A 7,252-nucleotide genomic window follows, 5' to 3' on the forward strand; every position below is an offset into this window, starting at 1 on the left:
GTGACAACATCTGCAATGTCCATCCCAGATTCCAAGGTACCTTCAATGCTTGGAGAGGGAGAGCCCATGGGTTCCAGAATAGTTGGAAAGGCTGTTGAGGATCTGGGCACATTTTGCTCCCACACTATTTACGGGTTTGCAGCTTTCATATAGTCCTCGTGTTTGTTCAGGACCATCACACCTACCTGAACTTTATACAGCACTGGTCCTGATCTCACATCAGCCATGCCTCTTACCCATGCAGGGCCATTCCCATGGTTCTTACACCAAACTTCATTTGCTGAAGTAAACTGTATCTCTCACTTAGCGGAGTCTTGTATCCAGCAATGGCCTCCCCCAAGTCCAGGAAGATCAGATTTAACCTGGTGTGGAGTCTTCTGCCCATCAACAACTTTTCTGGACCTAGTCCTGTAGCTGCATGAGGGGTGGTCCTATAATCAAATAGGAACCAGGACAGTTTGGTATCTAGTGAAGCTGTAGGCTGTTTCTTTAAGCCTGCCTTCAAAATTTGGACTCCGATTTCTGCCAGACCATTGGATAATGAATGGTATGGGGCTGTCCTGATATCATGAATACCATTTGACTTTAGGAAATACTCAGATTCCATGTTGGTAAACAATGGCCTGTTATCTGTGACCAATACTTCCAGGAATCCAGGTACTGAAAAAGATGCGCAGTTTTTCCATCATCGTCCCTGTGTTTAACGAATGAGCTGTATGCCGTCCAACCATTGAGTCATAATGACTAAGAAAGGACCTGCCTAGTTGATGTGTAACCAAGTCCAGAGTTTTCTCAGCCATTCCCACAAGTACAGGTATGGGGGAGCTGCTGGTAGTAATTTTTGTTCTTGTCAGCACTCTGTGCACTGCCCCACCACCACAGTTATAGCAGCACCAATCCTGGCTACCAGACATAACTTCTCACCAACATCTTCACTTTGGAAACACCTGGATGACTCTGGTAGAGTTCAGCCAGCATCTGGTTGTGACCTTTGCTCAGGATAATCACACTCGCTCCCCATAATAATACGCCATTCTAAGAACAAAGAGCAACTAAGAACAACACAGCACAGGAACAGGCTCTTTGGCCCTCCAAGCCTGCGCTGACACATTTTGCCATTCCATATTTAAACTCTTCACTTACAGGATCTGTTTCCTTCCACTCATATATTCATCCAAGTTCTTCTTGATTGCTGCTATTGTGTCTGCTTCTACCGCCTCCTCTGGCAGCGCGTTCCAGGCACTCTGAAAAACATGCCTCACACATCTCTTTTAAACTTCCCCCTCACCCCTTGAACCTCTCTCCCCTAGTAATTGACCCCTCCACCTGGGAAAAAGCATCATACTTTCCACTCTATCCATGTCATTCACAGTCATATAAACTTCGAACAGGTCGCCCCTCAACCTCCTGCATTCCAGTGAAAACAAACCCAGTCTATCCAACCTTTCTTCATAGCTAAAATCCCCCGTACCAGAAAACATCCTTGTAAACCTTCTGTACTCTCTCCAAAGCATTCAGTGTGGTGACCAGAATTGTATGCAATACTCCAAGTGTGGCCTCACTAAAGTTCTATAATAGCTGCAGCACAATTTGTCTATCCTTATACTCAATACCCCTTCCAATGAAGGCAAGCATGCCATAAGTTTGTTTTACTACTTTATCTACCTGCGCTGCCACCTTCAGTGATCTGTGGACCTGCACACCCAGATCTCTCTGCATATCAATACTCCTAAGGCTTCTGCCATTCACTGTATAATTTCAACCTGTACTTGATCTTCCAAAATGCATCACTTCACATTTGTCCAGACGAAACTCCATCTGCTATTTTTCTGCCTATGCCTCCAACTGATCTATGTCCTGCTGCATCCTCTGACAATCCTCCTCACTATCCACAATGCCACTAATCTTTATATCGCCTACAAACTTACTAATTGGACCAGCTAAGTTTTCCTCCAAAGCATTTATGTAGATCACAAATGGCAGAGGTCCCAGCACTGATCCCTGTGGAACACAACTAGTCACAACCCTCCATTCCATAAAGCACCCTTCCACCGCTACCCTCTGTCTCCTATGACTAAGCCAGTTCTGTATCCATCTTGCCAGCTCACCCCGATACCATGTGACTTCACCTTTTGTATCAGTCTGCCAGGAGGAACTCTATAGTAATCTGGTCTCTGCACGTCCAAAAAAGTTTTAAATCTGGTTGTGACAGCCTTCTGGTTTCCTCCATCACCACCAACTGTTTCAGTTTTGCCAGGAATGGATCCTTCTGTGACCAGGGTCTGAGATTGTCAGCTTTGACTGGAAGTGTGTCCTGCAAATTTAAAACCATTGTGGATTCTTTCAGTGGTGGTTCCACCAATGGTGCATCTGCCAGTGGGAGGCAGCTCAATGCATCCGGATGGTGTTCCAACTTGTGATTGTACGCTATTATTAGAGCTCAGTGCTGAATCCAGTCTAAAGCTATGGGCATCACTATCTTGTCCTCTTCAAGTTGACCTAGCAGGGTTTTGTAGTCCATTATTATTGGAAATTTATGTCTGTAAAGCTATTGGTGGAACTTCCCGATTTCAAATATGACTGCCAAACCTTCCATCTCTATCTGGGAAGAATTTTGTTCTGCATTAGCCAAAGTTGTAGATGCATACACTATTGGGCGTTCCTCAGCCTTGGGCCTATGAGCTAATACTACCCCGATGCTGTGAGTCATCATATATCAATACCAGATCTCATTTGTGATCATAGAGTGCCAACACCTTAGAGGATGGTATTTACAAGGCTTTTCAATAGCATATGCAAGGGTGCCAGGATGGAGGCCAGGTTCCGTATGAACTTTCCATAATAATTCACCAGTCCAAGAAAAGACCTAAGCTCCTGGACAGACTTGAGAGCCAGGATATGCCTGTTTGATCATCATCACTTTATCCTCCAATAGGTATAACCTGGTCTTGTCAATTCTATAGCCCAAGTCGGTCACTTGGGGTGTCTGGAACACACATTCTTCCCTTCTAAGTCATACACCCACCTGGGAGAAACATTTAAGGCCTATCCCCAAGTACTCTAAGTGATCCTTACTGGTCTTCCCTGTTATTAGCAAATCATCCAGATAAATGACAACATGAGATAGACCTTACAACATGTTCTCAGTCATCAGCTGAAAAATTGCACAGGCTGATGATACCCCAAATGGCAGTCTCAAATATAGGAACAAACCCTAATGGCTATTAATTGTAGCATTCTTCTGGGAACCCTCATCTAACCGCAATTGCAAGTACTCTAAGGTGTTGGCACTCTATGATCACAAATGAGATCTGGTATTGATATACGATGACTCACAGCATCGGGGTAGTATTAGCTCATAGGCCCAAGGCTGAGGAACGCCCAATTGCTCACATCCAGCTTCATGAAGGTTAGACCCCCTGCCAGCTTCGTGTATAAATCCTCTATCTGAGGAATTAGGTACTTATCCAGCTGCAAAAAGCGGTTTACCTTTAAAATCCCCACAAAGGCAAACGGATCTATTGGGCTTCACAATTGGTACAACCAAGGCTGCCCATTTCGTAAACTGCGCTGGTTTGATGATTCTTTCACTTTGCAGCTTTCTGATTTTTGTCTCTACTTTTGCCCGAAAGGCCAATGGCACTGGACAGGCCTTGCAGAATCGTGGAATTGCTCCCTGGTTAACATGCAAGGTGGTCTTGACTCCTTTGATAGTCCCAAGATCTTCCTGAAAAGCTTCCAGGTATTTAAATTAGGACTTCACTCAGGTAGTTACTTTCTAATTGAAAATTGTTGAGCCAATCAAGGTGAACCTTTCTCAACAAATTTCACCCCATCAAGCTTGGGTCTGGGACTTTTCCTACAATCAGTGGTAACCGAACCAGTTACTTCTCATTAGAAACTGCAGTGGTGCCCTTAATCTGTGAAGGTTCCCTAGTACAGGCTGTCAGACTAACCAAGGTCTTCTGCAAACTTAAGGGTTGAAGTCCAGAGCAAATTTTGTTAAAGATGGGTACCGTGATCACTGAAACAATTGTACTGGTATCAACCTCCATTAAACCTGGGTGACCATTTAACCAGACATTTACTTCGAGTGGTTCTGATTTGGATGTTGCTAAGCAATTTAACTGTTCCAAACCAGATGCAAGTGGATTTTCTGGGGTGTGCACTCTCCTGGATACCAGCCTATGAGGAAGGGTCACCGACCAAAATGTTAACTCTGATTTTTTTCCTTCACAGATGCTGCCAGACCTGCTGAGTTTTTCCAGCAACTTCTGTTCTTGTTCATGAGTTTTCTTACTCAATTAAGGTCTCATGTGACTCTTTCGCTGTCTCAAGTCTGCGTATCAACAGCAACAACTACAATGACCCGGATCCTGAAGAAAATTTTAACCATTTTACCAAGGCCTGGTTTTGCTGTGGGGTGACTGAGAGTCTCTCTCTGTTCAGGATATGCCCTGAGTGAGGCTATGCAATTGCCTTCACTCAAGTGATGCTCCCCAAACCCAATGTGGCTAGCGAGGGTGTCCACTTCCATCAGAATACCCTGGAACTCAAATGTTCCTCTTGCTGAATTTTCCAATGATCTAGCCTGTTGTAGCGTACTGAGCTTTTCCAGCAACTTCTGTTTTTATACTCTGTTGTAGTGCCTGTTTAAAGACCAGTTAGGCTTCAGCTACTGGGCAGTTATGCATGGTTATATCATTAATGCCACATACCAAACAGTTTCTCAGCATCTTATTAGAGATTAAACTAAAGTCACATGCCTTTGCCAGTTGACTTAACCTAGTCTAAAATCCTGATACAGATTCCAGAGGCTCTCAAATTACCAAGTAAAACCAATAACATCTCAGAGTTAGAGGAGGCTTGGGGTCATAGTATTGCTGAGCTAAAAGCCATAAATTCTTGAAAGGTTTTCGTTAGGCTCCTGACAACCTAAAAAGCTGCAGGTCCACAAGCTGTCAGGAGTATTACTCGTTGCTTTTCATCTGCCCCAATGTCATTTGCCTGAAAATAAAAATGCATTCTTTCTACATATTGGGCCCAGTCTTCAACAGCAGGATTGAAGGAGTCAAGCTTCCCAAATAATGGCACGATGCCAGAAATGCTTACCCTAACTCAAAGGCAACTGTTGTAAGCAAATTTCTTCAGGAGTGTGCTTTTCTCTCGATATCACTGAAATAATTCCATAGAGGCTGGTATCTCATCACAAAGTCATCTTTTATTTACACATGGAGCATCCTTGACACTGAGCCAGCTCTCACAGTGAGTAGAAACTCTGACACTCATGTTTATATCTGTCAGCTAGAGCTCCCTGATTGGACTAAATTAACAGCCCTAATCAGGGAACTCATCACAAGATCCACCCAGCTGACCTGGTTACAATCATTACACCTATCCCCAAACTCTCCTGAGGTTGGGGTCATGGGTTACCTGCCTCACAAGACAGATTCATTAAGAATCTTAGCAGGTCTGGCAGCATCTGTGAAGGAGAAAACAGAGTTAACGTTTCGGGTCCAGTGACCCTTCCTCATCCTTCACAGATGCTGCCAGACCTGCTGAGCTTTTCCAGCAACTTTGTTTTGTTCCTGATTTACAGCATCCACAGTTCTTTTGGTTTTCATTGAGAATTTTGTTGACTGCAATTAAAGGAGGCTGACTAGAATTTTCCAGGAAATTACCAGTTTCCTGAACCAGCAGGGGTGTGCGGGTGACACAGAGAGAGAGAACGAGACAGAGAGCAAGAGAGTGAGAATGTTGTCTGCACAGTTTAAATGCCGAGAGATGGGTCTCCAGCACAGCAGGATAGTGTGCAAGAGCTCTGCCAGATCCAAAGGCTCCATCTGCCTGTCTGGTTGCAACAACCCCAGTTATCTGGCTTTCAAAAGTATATTTTACGTGAGGTTTCAAAGTGGTTGAGGCATGTGTTGAGACGCCCTCTTGGTTACTCACCATTTGTTGCAGCTTGCTACTCATCTCCAGTGTTAATTGAGGCTTTTGTGAGCCAACCCACAGCTGTGAATTGGATTGAGAATCTGTCTCTATGCCAATGAAGGGGACATTTCTGCGAAAATCCCAAATAGGGATAGCTGCAAGCAAGCATTGCTGCACCACTGAGGGTGGATTCAGGTCCCACCTCCTCCAGACGCGTGTAATAACACCTCTGAACAGGTTGATGAGAAAATATGTATATACAGTATATGGCAAACATGCAGCTGAAAAAGAATAGGCAATCCCATTGGGCCAAGCTGCATTGTCCTCAAATATTACAAGTGTTCAGCTTTACAAGGGTTTGATTCACTTTTAGAACTCACACTGCCTGCAAACCAGGTGTTTTTGTGGCCAGTCTATGCACAGTTAATAGGCTGAGCTAATGCCGCATGTACCCTTGTGACCCTTGTAATTTAGAAGCTGCAGACAGTTGAACGGTATCATTCTTGGTTTACACCAACCTTCATTGCAATCCTGCCCTTACGCCTTTTCCTTTTCTCCTTCAAGTGGTTATCCAAGTCCTTTTTGAAAGTTGCCAATGAGTCTACAGCCTACAACCAACAGCTTACGAGGCAGTACATTCCAAACCCTAACCATTTGCTGTGCAAAGATGATTCTAATTATATGGCATCTGGTTCATTAGCCAATTCTCTTTAATCTGTGGCCTCTGGTTATTGACCCTTCAGCCACTGGAAAGGATTTTTCTTTATTTATCCTGACTAACCCTGTCATAATTTTAAACACATCTACCATATTTCCATTTAGCTTTCCCTGTTATGAGTCTATCCGTGTTAACTGTAAACCCTCATCCCTAAACCATTCTAGTAAACCTGTTGAGTATTCATTCCAAACTCTTTTCACTGCCTTCAAATCCTTCCTGAAGAGTTGTAATCATAATTGGATGTAGTACTTCAGTTGAGGATGAACTTGCATTTTATGACCATAAATTCTGGGCTTTTATACTTTAATGATTCTACTTTAAAAGCCCAGGCTCTTGAGTATAAATAATCTATCCTGTCATTTTCAACAAACCCTGTGCAAACATTTCAAGACCTCTTTATTTGTCCCACTTCCTCTTTAAAAATTGCTCCCTTTAGCTTGCATTGTCTTTCTTTCCTCTTCTTGTCAAATCTATGACCTTACATTTTTTAACCTGCAGATGATAAATCTCAGAAGAACAAAATTGTCTTTTTGGCAAAAGCATGGGAGTGGACTTACCAGATTACTCTTCAAAAAAGCCAGGCAGACATGATGGGCCAAA

Source organism: Rhincodon typus, chromosome 2, assembly GCF_021869965.1.
Source record: "Rhincodon typus isolate 14 chromosome 2, sRhiTyp1.1, whole genome shotgun sequence".
NCBI classification, from domain to species: Eukaryota; Metazoa; Chordata; class Chondrichthyes; order Orectolobiformes; family Rhincodontidae; genus Rhincodon; species Rhincodon typus.